Below are 17,335 nucleotides of genomic sequence, written 5' to 3'. Positions count from 1 at the left end.
ATAAAGATTGGTTTCTTAAAAACTCTTACTTCTGTATATGTGGTAGGTATTCTTAGTGACTTCCCATGCTTACTGAAAAACCAAACCAAAACCAAACCAAATCAGCAAACCTAGAAAACACTTGGGAGCCAGGGCATGGTGAGACCAGTTGGATTTGTTTTATTTTGGTCAGACTGTAGAGAAGACAAGGCCAGTTTTCTCTGCCTTGCCCATAGCAGTGTTGCAGTGAACAGAAAAGGTGGCCTAGAAGCCTGGATATACACAGAATCATTTCCTCCTGTTTCTGTTGCTATGTCCTGGGTCCCTTCTGGGGTTCTCAGGCTCATTAATAATGGAATTTAAGAATGGACGCACATAGAAACACAAGGATGATTGTATCAGCGATTAAAAGTAAAACTGTAGGTCAGGCGAACAGTCCAGCAGCTGCCTGGAGAAGAGAAGGAAAAGCCTTGCTGGTGAAGCCAGTGTGGAGGTCAGACACACGGCTGGCAAGTAGCCACACGGCAGGGAGCGAAGCTTCAGAGAAAGGGAGAGGGCGTCCAAAGCGTTGGGCAGGGAGAACCCGAAATGTTAAGGAAAACATATTCAGAAAAGGGAAGACAGGCTGGAGAGATGGCTCAGTGGTTAAGAGCACTGACTGCTCTTCCAGAGGTCCTGAGTTCAATTCCCAGCAACCACATGGTGGCTCATAACCATCTGTAATGAGATATGGTGCCCTCTTCTGGTGTGTCTGCAGACAGCTGCTGTGTACTCATATAAATAAAAGTAAATAAATTTTTTAAAAAAGAGAGAAGACAAGGTAAAATTATGAGTGGAAGACTTATATTCCTATATTGCCCTTAAGTCTCTGAACTGGGGGGAGGGGGAGCGCAGAGAATTCTGGGAAGGAAAACACAGTATCTTACTAAAGGCATAGTTGTTCTGCCTATCTCTTTAACATAGCCTAAACTGAGCCTACCTTCCCTAGGGTTGGTCCCTTAGCCAAAGTGATTGAGTTGCCAACCCAGCTGCAGTGTCAGGTCTCCCCCAGACTAGGGATCCCATTTTCTTGGCCTTTAGGTGCTCACCAGAGGACTCAAGTCCCTTTTGCATGTTTTAGTTTCATAGGTAGGAGAATTTTAAAACTCAGCAGGACCAGCAGAGGAAGATGGGTCAGTAGGTAAAAGCATTTACCCCCAACCAAGACTTGGTTAAAGGAGAGAATACACCAGCCAGTGGTCATCTGATCCCCCGTGCGTGTGTGCACAGATATGCACAGACACATAACTCTCAAATGCACTGAATTAATAAAAACATTACAAAAGAGAAAGCTCAGAAGTAACTTCAGGAAAAAACTAATTGGAGTTTGAGGCATAAAAAAGATCAGGTAAGCTGGAGGCTTTGGCTGCTGTCTGCTTGGGGAGACACAAGAAAGAGGAGCTGGTGGGTTATCAGAAAGCAGTCACGTTCAGAAAGGAAGCCTGTGAGCTTCGAGGGCACGGGAGTATCCTCAGAGGAGAGAGAATGGGTAACCTGCTGAGGGGGTACACTGCAGGGCAGGGGAACGCAGAGCAGGTGGAAAGCAAACATGGGCTTTTCTGAGTACACGGTGTTGGGTTTCATAGGGGTGGTTTCTTTCAAGTACTGGTAATTACCCTTCCTGCTCTATCCCTTCAGACGCCCTCTCCCACACTGGTCTCTCTCTTTATCCAAGTCTCCCTCTGTTTTTATGGCACACGTATGGTTTGTCTCACTGAATATGAGTGTCTCCAGCTTAATCCACTTTCTAACAAGTAATATTGTTTGTTTGTTTGTTTGAGACAGAGTGTCTCTGTGTAACATTCCTGGCTGTCCTGGAACTCACCCTGCAGACCAGGCTGGCCTCGAACTCAGAGCGAGCCACCTGCCTCTGCCTCCTGAGTGCTGTGATAGAAGGCATGCACCACCACTGCCTAGCTAGAATCTCATTTTGTAAATGGCTGAATAAAACTCTGCTGTGTGTATATACCACCTTTCTTTGTCCACTGTCTCTCCACAGAGGATCTGAGAACTCGGTGACTGAGGATAGTGCTGTAATAAATATAGATGTCTGGTTGTCTCTGAAGTATGCTAATTTAGACCCGAAGTGATATGTCTAGGTCATATGGTGGTTCTATTTTTGGTTTTACTTTTGGAAGGATTTCCATACCGATGCCACAGAGGCTCAACCGATTTCCATTCCCATCGGCGGTACATAAAGGTGTCACAATTCATCTAAATTCCGAAAAAGTGAAGCAAAGTAGAAACGTCCTGTTGTTGAAGCCAGATAGGAACTGAGGGTCTAGGTGAGTGTGAGTATGAAATGTTGCGTCTTTAAGGTCTAACGCTGTGAACCAGGAGGTTATGGTGGGAATCTGCCCCATGAAGGTATAAGGATTGGGAATTGTGTGTTAGATCAAGACTACAGCCTCGTCAGTGGTCTCGGGTCATAGACCTGCAGGGCCTACCTGACTTCTTTACTGCCGAGGTAAGAGTGTTGCATCAAGAGTTACACGAGCACTGTTGACAAGAAGCCAGTGGTTTATCAACGAGAAGCTGTGGGCTTCATCAGGGGAGGCTGCAGGGCCCATCAGTGGTAGTTGAGAAGGGAGTGGCTGTTGGTGTTCAGGGATAGAAATAGCTCAGATGTCAGGGGAGCGTCTTGGATGATGCTCTCGTAGAGTCTAGGGAGGGCTCTTTGGCCCAGACAGCTCCAGACTATCACAAGGGAGGGGAGGGGAGGTGGAGTCAAAAAGCTAGAAGTGGGTCTGAAGTTTATACACTGTATCTCTACCCCAGAAGTAAAGGGCAGCCTGGTAGGACTAGACAAGAATGAATAGAAAGATGTTTGCCTATTGTAGGTCAAGAGAGGTTGAAAGGGGATGGATGGAGCTTCTGGTGAAGAGAATTGGGCAGTGGAATATCTAACCATAGAAAGTGCTGGGTGGGGGGAATTAGTTCCTTATCAATAAGTAATGTATCTTGGCCCTTGGCAATGTAGGGCCACCTAAAGTTCATCTCCATGGAGATAGAAAATACAGAACCCTTATAGTCTCCATACCCCATCAATACTATGAGCTTTGTAGTTTAGGAATGAAATCGTGGACATTTGGCATCCTTGAGGTTTAACCAGATCATAGTAGCTTTGGTTGGAGGTCAGATTTGCCTCATGTAGAAGAGAGGGACATTTACTTTCGATGGGCCTCCACTTTGCTGATTGGACATAGCCTTAGAATGAGGCTTCTACTCTGGAAGCTGTAGGTGCTCTGGCTGAAATGTGCTGCCTGACCATATAGCAGAGTTCTATAACCAGAGGCTGGTTTAGGTCCTTAGACTGAGCCGTTTGGCCACTAGGTGGCGGTATAGGATTTCCCGAGCTAGACATGGTGCCAGCGGCCCTGTGTTATGATAGCTTGTCATGTTTAACGTTGCCCACTCCGGTTTGGCTCTTCTAGTTCTTGAGGTCTTCTTTGGGTATTAAGGAACATGAAGGCTGTGTCTAATAAAGTGGGGAAGAAGTCTGGGTCCCTGGCGGACTATTGAAGCTGTTGTCTGCTCTCTGGAGAAATTTGGCTTATAAAATGTACAGCCGTGGTATATACTGGGGTCCACGCCGGTACACTTGCACACGGTTACAGATGGCCTAGACTGAAAGGGACCAGGATTCCTGGCAGCCTCTTGTGTTGTGTTCTACAAATTGTGTTAGTCAATGGATTTGATACTGGCATTTTAATTCCCTTTAATACGTAGCTAATCATATTATCTCAGTGAGCCCATCCTTGTCATTTCCTGCAGCGGTGCTGATGCGGCCATCGGGAGCGCATAACAGCGATAACTGTGGAAGCTGGCCTGGCTCTAACCGGATGATGGCTCAGGCACACTCTGAGAACCAGATGAGGCTTCTGTGTGTGTGCAGCAGGTGGTTAGAGTAATGGAGATGCCCCGTTAGCCTAGGTCAAAAGCTCGGCGAGCCTGTGAATGCCTATGGAGCTGTGGGCGTCATCGCTAAAAGATCCTGGTTTGGCTTGTACTTGGGACGGATTGGAGGAAAGAGGATATGCAGCTGAATAGTACCAAGGAGAAAAGTTTTCTACAGGAGGAGCAGTCATTTTTCATTGTTTGTGGGTGCATCCGATAATTAGAATAATGTAGATGTGTTGCTATGTTGGATCGCAAGCCACAATGAAGCCTCTGAATTTCCTAAGGCAGCTGAAGGGATCCCGGCTGAAAGATCCAAATTTGGATTATGTAGGGACAGACTGGGCACGGAGAAAGGGATGTGTAGCTGCTGGTGCTGCTGCCATCTTTATTAGCTGAAGGGGTGGGATGACGTCTCTCTTCCTTGAGTTCCTGTATGAAGTTCCTGAGCAAGTGTGTGATAGAATGTGTCTGGATAAAGAGGGGTGTGGTTGGAAGGCGATCTTTGCAGGAGGAATAGGAGAAGCTGAGGAGATGGTGTGGGGGAGGGGAGGATGGCGGTAGAGAAGCCGGATGTTGAGCTTGGATATGTATACAGGAGAGACCATGAAGGGTATCACCTGTGGCCAAGTTCAAGGGAAATCCAAAGTTCAGGAGACTCTAGTAAAATACATAGCACGTCCCTATTGCACCTTACGGTCTTGCGGCAGTCTTGAAAGCTTGGCTATAAGAAATCTGAGTCCTTTCCTAAGTTACAAACAAAGAAATCTAAATGCAGGATGAAGTAATAGCCCAGTGTGCCCCGAGGCAGCCAGTATTATTGATCTGGAAGTATGTTAAGGATCAAGTTTTGCTGTGAAAGAAATCGTTTTCTTTCTTTTTCTTTTTCAGAATCTGAGAGTCAAATTTAGACCAGTTCTTAAGACAACATCCCAGGGGTGAGTCAGAAGGGGTAGGAAGCACAGGACCTGTCACATGGTTTCCAGAGCCATACAATTACCTTTGAGGGCAACAGACCTCTCCTGTCCTTAGAGTGAAATCCAGACTCATTGCACCAATTCCACTGAGGCATCCTCTTAGAATAGAGTCTCCCCAATTCCCAAAGGTGGAATACAGTTTCAAACAACCTGACAGGTCAGGCTAGACTGACCTTGAAGGGAAAGCCCACAGACTAAAACTGTCAAGTCAGCCATGACTGGTATTCAACTGTCCTGGAGAAAAAAATGAAAACCTGGTTACTAGTAGGTCTCTTGAATCAGGAAGTCTGACTAGGGCCTCCGATACAAACACAAACACCGAAAGCCACATGCTCAAGCTCCTCCCCACTCTAGAGAACTGTGATGAATGCGGCAGTAGAGGAAGAGAGAGCTGGCAGAAGGTCCTTACCAGTATGTGCAGATCTGTCTACATGAGCTACAGCTGTCCTCTATGCCACACAGAAAATGGAGGGTCTCCCAGGAAGAATTGAAGTGCCTCTCACACCCCAGGGACTATAGAAGGCCACTCTTCTCTGTCCACTGCCCTCAGATGCTATCAAGGACACTCATGGCTGGGGTTATCTTGTTGCAAATGGGAAGTGAGGCTTTCCACGGGAGACAGAAAGGAACTGCTTAAGCTCTGGTGACAGCAGTCCAGAGTCACAGCCCCCTGGCTGAAGGCCTTAGGGCTTCCCAGAGAGAATACTAAGTAGTTGATGGGTCAATCAGCTGACCTCTACAAGTACTAGAGGGAGGAGAGGCTAAGGAAGGTGTGATGGTTTGTATATGCTTAGACCAGGGCGTGGCACCATTAGGAAGTGTGGCCTTGTTGGAGTAGGAGTGTCATTCCTGAATGTGGGCTTTAAGACACTCATCCTAGCTGCCTATGAGCCAGTCTCCTCCTAGCAGCTTTCAGAACAAAATGTAGAACTCTCAGCTCCTCCAGCCCCATGCCTGTTTTGATGCTGCCATGCTCCCGCCTTGATGATATTGGACTGAGCCTCTGAACCTGTAAGCCAGCCCTGATTAGACGTTGTCCTCTATAGGAGTTGCCTTGGTCATGGTGTCTGTTCACAGCAATGGAATCCCTAAGACAGAAGGCATGCTGTCTAGTTTTATGTCACCTTGACATAAGCTAGAGTCATTTCAGGAGAGGGGAATCTCACTGAAGAACATGCTCCCATCAGAGTGGCCCGAGGGCAAGTCTGTGGTATATTTTCTTGACTGATGATTAATTTAGAAAGTCACAGAGTTCTTTCAAAACACGCCATTCCCAGGAGGTTGTGTCTGAATAGATAAGTGAGTATCTTGCCATTGAGGTAAAAATTAAGTTTTACAGCACCAGTTTCGTTTTTTTCTTTTTTTCTTGCTGTTAATCGCTTGGAATAAAGTGCCAAGGTTCTTTGGGGTTAGGCGCCTGTTTTAAATGGGTTTTGTGGTGCCGTACCCTGCGCATGCGTGCTGTTCCCTGTGCTTGCGCGCCATTCTCTGTGCATGTGGAGCTCAGCAGGGCTTTGCTTCTCTTTGGGTTGAGCCCCAACAGAGCAGGGCTCACCACTTGCCTGTTATGTGTCAGTTAGGGCTCTTAGTTTCTCGTACAAATCTCGCCTGTACTCGCTAGTATACGATCTTTTTGTTTCTTTGTTCGCTGCTGTTCTCCGGTGCCTTTCTGTTTCCACAGCTGACCATCCGTTGTTTCTTTCCTATGTGAAGGAACATACTGTATTTCTCCACAGTCTATCTCCAACCTCCTGTGTATTCCTATAGAGTGCACAGGATCCGGGGATGATCGTGTGTCTTGAAGAGATGCAGGATAGATAGATAATGAGGCGGCATTAGTGAACTGAAATCACAGATTAAACTAGACAAATGAGGATCTGGTAGAGTACAGCCACGGAAGAGTGAGAAAAGAGAAACAACAAAATGGCAGTGGCTTTCTTGCCTCTTTTTAAAAATGGCGGTAGATATCAAATTGAAAGCAGATGGGAGACTTGGCCATTAGGAGCACTGGCTGCTCTTATAGAGGACCAGGGTTCAGTTTCCAGCATTCACATGGCTGCTGACAACCTTCTGTAGCTCCAGTCCTGGGAATACAACTCCCTATTCTAGCCTCACTGGGTAACACACACACACACACACACACACACACACACACACACACACACACACACAAATAGTATGCATGCTTACATGTAGTAGAAAGACTTACATATGTAAAAATAGTTTTTTTTTAAAAACAGACCTTGAGAAAAATGTCAACAATCTAAAATTTGTTTTATAAATAAAACCTCATGAAAATACCATGTCAACGAGATCGATGAGGTCCATTTATATAACCTTTGTCTTTTGGTTTGGGAGCCAAACAGCTAAGCCACCTGCACAATTTGAAATAACTCTGTAGGCAAAGATAACGTCGAGCACTGCTCAGTTTAAGTTACTTTCTTTACCCTCCCACTCCCCTATCCACCCGCTCATGCTGGGCTGATGATCAAACCCAGGATTTCAAGCATTCGACCTACTGAGTCACATCCCCTACCTGATTTGTTCATTCCTAAGGGTTAGCAAAAAATTGTAATTATAACTAAAATTTGTGAGCAAGGTGAAATGAACTTGTCTAATTGCTACAAATGAAACTTGGCTCTCTAAGGGGACCGACTAGGAGCGGACTTCTTAAAAAATGTGTTACCTTTAGAGAAATGGGAACTAAGATACATAGTGTATATGTATTTTAAAGAGTCTTATGCCTTCTAAACTGGCCTAGTGGAGAATACCTGCAATTCTGTCATTTGGGAGGCTGAGGCAGGAGGATCCCTCTGAATCTGATGCAACATAGTAAGAGAGGAGGAAGAGGGAGATGGGAAATGGTGAATGGGGGTGGAGTGGGGAGGAGGGGGAGAGAGACAGGAGGGGAGCACTACTGGGAATGGTGTGGGCTTTTGAAACCTCAAGCTGGCCCTCAGTGACACACCTCCTACACAAGACAGAAGCTAATCTTCCACCACATAGTTCTACAATTGGGGACCAATCATTCAAAACTATGAGTCTATAGGAGCAGGGCAGCCATTCTTATTTAAACTGCGTGGTTGTCTAATCTCTCCCTCTCCTGCCCTTCCTCCTCCCCCTCCTGCTTCCCCTTTCCCCTCCCCCCTTCCTTTTCCTATTCCTCTTCTTACCAGCACATACTGTTAACTCCTAAATTTCAAGTTTGGAAATGCACATTTGCAAGCAGCAATACGGAAGTATTTGTGAAGGGTGCATAATCTCTGAAAATTATGAAGGCACCCCAGCTACCCATGCATTTCTAGATACAAACAGACTAACACATTTGTTACTTGGTTCAGCTAGAAAGCTTTGCTTTCAAAACAGATAAAGTCAGTCTTAGGTGTGAATGACAGTCTTTCTTTTTTAATTTCCAGTCGTTTGGGATCTTTAAGCATGCAAAAGCTTTGAGCAGGGTCCACAAAGGAACCAGTGCTTCATTTTGGCATCCGGGTGGGCCAGAGCTGGGATGCCTCTGGGTCATCTACATCAGGAGCAGAAGCACTTGAGTCCTCAGTCCTTTGGCCACAGTTTGGATGACTACCACACCCATGCCCACATCCTCCCTGTCACGAAGTCCTGGGCGGCCGAGGTCTCCGAAATTGATCGCCAGGTGACACTTTATATCATTTGCTGGCTTCCAGAGATGATGGTCCACAGCCGAATCTGCAACATGAACCTCTTTGCTTTTTTACTTATGCAGAATAAATCCTTTTCCCTTGTCTATCAGCACCTTCATTTTTAAAAAAATTATCTTATGTATAGCAGTACAGCTGTCCTCAGCTGGTGTGCTGTCCTCAGACACACCAGAAAGGGCATGGGATCCCATTACAGATGGTTGTGAGCCACCATGTGGTTGCTGGGAATTGAACTCAGGTCCTCTGGAAGAGCAGTCAGTGCTCTTAACCACTGAGCCGTCTCTCCAGCCCCCAGCACCTTCATTTGGTTTTCAGATATTAAGTTCTTTTGCTGGGTCTTTATCTCTCATAGCTTCCCACTCAACTGAGGTCATCTCTTGTGGACCCTCTTCCTTAATCTCTTCATCTTCGCTCTTGTTACTTTCACTGTCTGCCTCTGGGTGCTCTTCCCCGTCATGGGTTTCCTCAGTCACATTCCATGGATTCAAATCAGTTCATTGATCTTTGACAATTCCCTGGTTGAAAAGCCACCACCTCTGTGTTTGTCCTCCGGCTTCCTGACAATTCACATTTGCCACAAGAATCAAATCCATTGCCTTGGCCCATCTCCCGTGCACAGCCTCCTTGAGCCCTTCCCAGATCACCTCAGCTTCAAATAAGCCGTTCAAAAATGTCTATCAACTGAAAATTCACCACCTTCACCCTTCAAGTGGCTTTTCCAATCTTTCATGAGGCAGCTGTCTGTTTGGTCTCCTATAAATTGTTTTCCCTTCCCCCTGAAGGTGTTGATCAGGCTTTTCCTTACGTTATTCCTACTTTCTCCTGGAGCCCGGCGACTGACTGACTCCTCCTCCTCCTCCTCCTCCTCAGCCTACACTGCAGGTCAGCGGGTTCTTAGGCTCTTTCTGGACTCTTCAGACAACCGTTTACTCACCGCGTTGAGGCGTCCTAACCTCAGCCTGCGATGTGTTTTAGCACTAAGACAACACAGCACAACAACCTGCTGTGCAGGCGGCACCTGAGGGTAGAGCCCTTGCACTTTGACCCCTGTGGGAAGATCCTGAGACAATGTTGATGATCACTAGATGGCAACTCAAATTTCTGCTTTTTGTAATTTTCACTTGCAAGACTTTATTGTGTTCCTGCCATTTCTCTCTTGTCCCTTCCTGTCTTAGTTAGGGTTTTACTGCTGTGAACAGACACCATGACCCCCTTATAAGCACCCCTTATAAGGACAACATTTAATTGGGGCTGGTTCACAGGTTCAGAGGTTCAGTCCATCATCATCAAGGTAGGAGCATGGCAGCATCCAGGCAGGCGTGGTGCAGGAGGAGCTGAGAGTTCTACAGCTTCATCTGAGGGCTGCTCGAAGAATACCGACTTTCACGTAGCTAGGATGAGGGTCTTAAAGCCCACACCCACAGTGCCACACCTACTCCAACAAGGCCACACTTTCTAATAGTGCCACTCCGTGGGCCAAGCACATAAAAACCATCACACTTTCCTTATCTTTAAGATGTTTTATCATTGCTCTGTCATCAAAATCCAGCTCAGTTCAGACCAGGTTCTTTCTCTGTGCAATGCTACATTGCTGATTAAAATATGTTTTGACTATTTTTTTTAAATATTTATCTAGTGTAAGTGAGTTCACTGTCACTCTTTTCAGACACAGCAGAAGAAGGCATCAGATCTCATTACAGATGGTTGTGAGCCACCATGTGGTTGCTAGGAATTGAACTCAGGACCTCTGGAAGAGCAGTCAGTGCTCTTAACCACTGAGCCATCTCTCCAGCCCCTGTTTTTACTATTTAAATGAGGGTCTTACTTAAAAAGACAGCAGGCTGTGATCATTGAATTAGGATGGCAGATTGAGAGGTGATACACATTGGGTACAGTCTTGGTCTTCTTGTGTAGCACACGTTACTCCTTAAAGACCGTGCGACCTTTAGCAATTATTTTGTGTGTGTGTGTATTAGTCTCTTCACTTGTAAATTAGGTATTGTAATTATTTTTCAAAACATGCTTAGCGTGGTAATAATTACATGATAAGCATTCGTAAGTCAGATTCCTTTGTGAGCTTTATTCATTCCCCAGACTGCACTTCTAAACCTCTCGTGAACACCAGGAAATGGCATCAAGCCATGCAGAGAATTTCTTTTCCTTCCACTTGATATTTTTCAAGGTCCAACTTCTGCTTTACCGTGTGGGTTTTGTTAAGTGGCAGTCGTTACGTTTTCCTTGGAAGCTGGAGTCCCATCTGAACAGAAGGCCACGCCCACAGCCGCTGGAAGAAAAGAAGGCAGTTTTGCTCAGTTCTTTACTTACACGTGGGCTTTCTCGCCATGCATGCAGGCTTGCCTTCTAAGGCAGGGGTCAGGGCAGCACTGATGTCTAAGAAATTCAACACATCCGAAGAATGATTGGTCTTTACGCTCTTTTTTAATGTATAGTTTGTCTTTATTTTATGTCCATTGGTATTTTGCCTGTGGGCACATCTCTGTGAGGGCGTCAGAAGCCCTGGAATTGGAATTAAAGACAGATACAAGCTGCCAAGTAGGTGCCGGGAATTGAAACTGGGCTTTCTGGAAGAGCAGCCAGTGCTCTTAATTGCTGGGCCATCTCTCCAGCTCTAGTGGGATTTTTTTGTTTTTGGGGTTTTGTTTGTTTATTGTTTTTGTGGGGTTCTTTGTTCATTTTGTATTGGTTATGTTATTTATTTACATTTCAAATGTTGTCCCCCTTCCCAGTTTCCCCTCTGCAAACTCCCATCCCATCTCCTCTCCCCCCTGCTTCTGGAGGTGCTCTACTACCCACCCACCCACCCACTCCTGCCTCCCCACCCCATCGTCCCCCTGTTTGTTTTTAAAGAGCCCTGAATTGAGCTCTCTCTCAGGTAAAGGTGCTCTATCATAACAGCAGAACATTCTCAAAACTAGCTTGAGCAGAAATAAGAACTCAGGATGGCTAACCCCAAGTTACTTTTGTGAGGGCCAAAGCCGAGAGACTTCCTTACCATGTCTGCCAGAACTGCTCTGTTTGGAGTTTAGCTGTCGTCATCCTCCTCCTCCCGATTTCTCAGAAAGTCAGATTAAGCAATTTGGTTTCAGTTTGCAGACATGGAATGTTGGCCCACGTAACTCCATTTGATTGTCTACTGGCTGCAGAACAGGGTCTCAGCCCCAAACGGTGGCCTGTTAGTTTTCCTTAGCAGTCGGAACGTGTGATCCAAATGGACACTGGTCTCTAGTGTTTCCATCTCAGCAGCAGACTCCACAGGGCTTAGAGGGTTAGAGCGAAGCAAAGCCCACCTGAGAGCACACACTGTCCGAGGTCAGGACACTGCTTAAAGGACCTACAAGGGAGCATGGACGAATTTCAGTGCTCTGCCCAAATAATACCATAAAAAGCCAAATGCCAGTGGTTGATAATCCTTGCCATTTAAAAGCAACTAGAAGAAAAGAGAGAAAAAGCAACTCTTGACATTTTAAAGCAAAATGTGCCAAACTGTGTGGAGCTGTGGTACAAACAAGGCTGAAAACTGTAAAGTCTGTTACAGCCCTCTTCACCTGTGTGACTGTGAGGTCCCTTACAGCCCTCCTCACCTGTGTGACTCTGTTGTGTCCCAATCCTTCCATGAAGGAACAAACAATAAACAAGCATGGATATGGTGGTGGACTTTGAAGGAAAAGAGTGTAACACATTACCTCGCTGTGTTTATTGTTTAGTTTTTGAGACAGGGTCTCACTTGTCTCACCGGCTGCTGTGGAACTTGTGGTGATCCTCCTGTCCTACTCCCCAGTGCTGGAATTGTGAGGTGTGCAGCACAATGCCTGGCTTCCATGGCCTCTTTGTAGGTACTTTGTAAAACTCCCTTCCTCTGACCAGCAAGGAGTTCTAAAGATCTTGGCGGGACAACCTACGAGCAAGTTTTCTCTTTCTGGAAGCGACAGCATGTGGCCTCTACATTTCTTAGTGTGTTACTATGATGCCCACTCAAGTACAAAAAATTTCATAACTACAGAAAACTGTAGTGTGCTCTCCAAGGCAACCGTGATTGCTTCCATCGCCATTATTAATTTTTCCTGTTCTTGAGTGGCAAATAAATTTTGGTTTGATAAGCATGATTTTATTAGCTTAGCATTTATATCTCAAAGACTCACCCGTGCTCTTTCCTTCATAATATTTTACTTTTTGAAATTACATTACATCATATCCCTCTTCCCTTCCCTCCCTCCAGTCACCTCCTTGCTCCCCTTCTTTATTCATGGCTTCCTTATCTTCAATTGTTGTCAGACACACGCGCGCACGCACACACACACGCACACACACACACAGATATCCCTAAATACACAAACACACAACCTGCCCAGCTGTATGCTGTTACTGTGTAGGTGTGCTCTCAGGGCTGATCACCTGATATCGGATAACCAAGATGGGGCCAGGAGGGGAAACTCTTCCCTGAAGACTATTGCTCCTGCTCTCAGCATTCCCTCTAGACATTGGTCTATGTTGAGCTTCCCCCTTCTGTGTTAGCATATCCATTGGTGGTCTCATTGTTAAGGTCTTATTCAAGCAGATGTACTGGTGAAATGCCGTGGGTGTGGCCTCTCTGACATTCCTAGGAGACAAAATTTCACAAGGGCTTTCTGTTTCTCTGGCTCTCGTGATCTCTCCACCTCCTCTTCTGCAATGATCCCTGAGTCTTAGGCGCAGGAATTCTGTTAGATGTATCAATTGGGAGCTGGCCACCATATGATCTCTAGTTCTCTACATTATGGCCAGCTGTGGTTTTCTGTAATGATCCCTGTCTGTTGCAAAGTTTCTTTGATGAGCAGCGATAGCTGCATTTACCTGTGGCACTGAGGACAAACGTTCATGCTATGTTGGGGATGATGTTGGTTTAGTAAAGTGGTGGCGGGAGGTTCCCCTCCAAGATCCATGACTTGCCCAGCTCTGGGTGGTTGACTAGGTTCCCAGTGCCAGCCATGATTCTCTCTTGTGGGATGGGCATTCAATCCAATATGAGAGCTGCTGGTTACCACCCAAGCTACAATTTTTATTGATTTTTTCAAATTGCCGAATACTACTCCATGATGTAACTGTACCATAGTTTGTGTGCACACACTCCTGGTGGCATTCCTCTCTTGTTCCATAGTTCCAGTGTCTATCATAGTTTATGACCATTGCAAAGCCTGCTGTAAACCTTCTAGGACAAGTCTTTTTGTGAATATAGCCTCTCATTCCTCTTGATATACGTTAAGGTAAGTTATAGGCTGGTGAATGTCAAATATTACTAGAAAGTTGTTTAACCAAAAACACCAACCAACCAGACCCCCCAGAGCTCCCAGGGACTAAACCACTAACCAATGGGATTAACCCATGACTCCAGCTGCATATGTAGATGATGGTCTTGTCGGACATCAGTGGGAGGAGAGGCCCTTGGTCCTGTGGAGGTTCAATGCCTCTGTGAAGGAGAATGCCAGAGCAGGGAGGCAGGAGTGGGTGAGTGGGGGAGCACCCTCATAGAAGCAGGGGGAGGGAGGAGGAGAGAGGGGTTTCTGGAGGAGAAACCAGGAAAGGGGATTACATTTGAAATGTAAATAAATAAAATACCCAATAGAAAAAGAACATTGTTTAACATTGCCTCCAATATGAGAGCTCCAATTAATTGTTAAAGGTTGATATTAGTGGTCCTTTTAATTTTGGTCAGCCTAAGGGTAAATAGCATTTAATTATAGTTTTCATATGTATTTCTCTAATTGCTAAAGAGACTTAAACACCTTTTTATACACATATTGGCTTTTTAGATATCTTTGATGAAGGGTAACATCTCTTGCCCCTTTTAAATTTTGAATTGATCATTTTTTCCCTTATTCACTTATAAGAACACTTTAAGGGCTAGAGAGATGACTTAGAATTCAAGAGAACTTAGAGGTTGCAGAGAACCCAGCATTTCTATCAGGGGGCTCACAACTCCGCAACCACAGCTCCAGGGAATCTGATGAGTCTGACCTCGATAGGCACCTGCATTTACATGCACATACTCAAACCTAACATGCACACACACACACACACACACCCCTAAAAAACAAAAGTCTTCAAATACTTTAAAAATGCTTATTTTATGTATATAAGGGTTTACATGTGTGTGTGTATATTATATATAATACATATGTACCACATGTACTCCTGGTACCCATGAAGTCCAGAAGAAGGTGTCAGTTTCCCTACATTGAAGTTACAGATGATTGAGTTGCAGTGGTAGGAACTGAGCCCAGGTCCTTTGCCCACTGCAATAGCAGCAAGCGCTCCTAACCACTGAACCATCTCTCGGCCTCTTTAGATAACTTTTGTATGCCTCCTTTATCAGATATATGTGCTACAAATATTCTATCTTCAACTGTGGTTAGCCCTTTTATTTTTTAATTCATCTTAAAAGAAATTCTTAATTTTGATATCTGAATGATCATTTTTTCCTATAATAGTTAATGCTGTTTGTATCCTGAGACAACTTTATCCAAAGTTGTGATATATACAACTTTATATATTTATGGAGTGACAGGGACATACAGAGAGGCAGAGGGGACTAGTACTGGCCATCTTTGGAGACCGAGTAATAGGTTCTGTTGATTTCCGTGCATTGACTTTGTAGCCTATGTCCTTTCTCAATCTGCTCCTTAGTTTCAGCTATTTGCAGATTCTTTCGAATATTCTCTTTCCCATTGCTTTTTTTTCTAGCACACAAAAGAATGGGTTTCACTGACATTTCATACACACTTGTGCGCGCACGTGCACACACACACACACACACACACACACATACATGTCATTATTGGTTGTTCCTACTCACCTTACCACAGCCCTTCTGCTTTCACTGGTATCTATTCTTAATTTTTTTTAGCTTGTATATGATTTGTGGTATGTTCAGTGTATGCATATGCATGTCTATATATGTGTGTGTGCACGAGCACATGTGAACATGTGTGTAATCAGGCCGGAGTGTGATGTTATGTATCTTTATCATTGCACACCTTCCATACCAGTGCAGAGCCTCTCACGTGACTCCAGGGCGCGCTGATTAAGCCTGGTCAGCTGACCAGCTCGCTCACTGTGGGGATCCTTCTCTTCACCTCCCATGCACTGTGTTCACAAGCAGGCTTCCAGGCCCACATGACTTTTAAGTGGGTGCTGGGGATACAGACTCTGATCCTCATATTGTACGACAAACACTTTACCCTCTGAGCCCCTGGTCCCTTTATTTTCCTAAAAGAGTCGCCTACTCTGTTTCCATGGCCTGGGCTCCCCAACCCTGCCATTGAGACCACTCCTGTTATGTTTCAGGTCCTCTCTCTGCGTGCGTCTCAAATCTAGATTCTGTATGCATGAGAGCAAACAACATTAGTCCGGCTCTGCCCTTTGGCCTGATATAATGATCTCTAGTTGCATCTGTCTTCTTGCGAATGTCATGGATCCATTCCTCCTCTCAGTGGAATAAAGTGATATCTTCCTCATGAATTCAGTCGTTGGAGGACATTTCAGCTGAGTCCATATCTCCGTTATTGTGAGCGGTGCGGCAGTAGGCATGGATGTGAGGAATCATCAAGGTTGGGCAAGGGTTTCTTGGGTCCAGATGGCTGGAGGAGTGAACTCTCCATATGACTTCAGTTGGGAGCTATGTAACTTAGATTGTGTCTGTGTCAGTGGCCCAAGCTGGAGGAGTCCCTGGCTATGATGGTAGCTGAATGGACTACCAGGGCAAGAGCTCCAGGGGGATCCTTCTGTCCTATCTTTCTCACTGTGGGGAGTGTTTACTGAGAGCGTTGCTTCTGGTTTGTGAACGGATGGCTCCCAGGCACCTACATTAGGATCCAGGACACAGGGGGCGGCAGTAGACTCAGATTATTGGGCTCAGCGTCTTACAAAACTACCTGACCACACTTAAGTGTAATGTCACTCACTTTCTGTATGTAAGTGAATGTAGTTCTCCCATTAAACCAGGATGTGCTGCACTGAGGTACTCCTGTGTCCAGGTCTAGGCTCAGCTGCCATTCTGACACCGGAAAGGGATTTGGACTGTCAGGCCTCAGGGATCAGGGCACCTATCCTAGCACCCAGCGCTGGCAGAGCATAAGCAGCTTTAGCTTCAACAGAATAAGGTACCATGAGCTGTGACTTTAGGTCCCGGGGGTATTGAGACACGGGTGTAGCCCTGGCTTTGTGAGGCTGGGTACAGTGGAATGGGCCTGGAGATACAGAAACCTTGTTCTCCAGAGAGGTAAGGCGCCACCACAGCTAGGACCCTGAGGGGCTAGTTCAGTGCCAGGAATATGGGGGGAATTTTGACTGCTTGGCCTGATGAATGGATGGCACAGGTAATGTGATGTCTTGGGTGAGTGGAGTCTCTTGATCTTTGGGGAGGGCACTGCATTAGGTATAGTGTTCTTGTGATGCTTCTATTCCTGTGTAAAACAGGCTTGGGATCCCTGTGTGGCCAGGAGCTGGCTCAGCAGTAGCACGAGCGGAGCAGTGGCTCTGGAAGTCTGAGGCTCTGCTTTGTCTGGGGTTGGGTACCAGCTCAGTTCAGCCCTAAAGGTATGGTGCGCTGGTACCAAAATGGAGGACAGACAGCTCTGCCGTAGTCTGGCCCCAGAGTGGGGTGCAGCAGTAGTTCCATTTGGGTTGAAGTACTACTGGTGGGCATAGTGCCCGGAGCCCCAGCAGGGAAGAGGTGCAATGGCTGTTTGCACCAGGAACGGGGCACATGTA

The 17,335-nt window shown here is 45.8% G+C and overlaps 1 pseudogene; it reads right to left on the bottom strand.

The window, feature by feature from the left end:
* Positions 1-403: 403 nt before the first annotated feature.
* Positions 404-15,706, bottom strand: LOC116908175 (annotated as a pseudogene).
* Positions 15,707-17,335: the final 1,629 nt, after the last annotated feature.

This window comes from Rattus rattus, chromosome 8 (genome assembly GCF_011064425.1).
Source record: "Rattus rattus isolate New Zealand chromosome 8, Rrattus_CSIRO_v1, whole genome shotgun sequence".
NCBI classification, from domain to species: Eukaryota; Metazoa; Chordata; class Mammalia; order Rodentia; family Muridae; genus Rattus; species Rattus rattus.
Note: the sequence above shows the minus strand (reverse complement) of the source record. Positions and strands in the feature narration are given on the sequence as shown.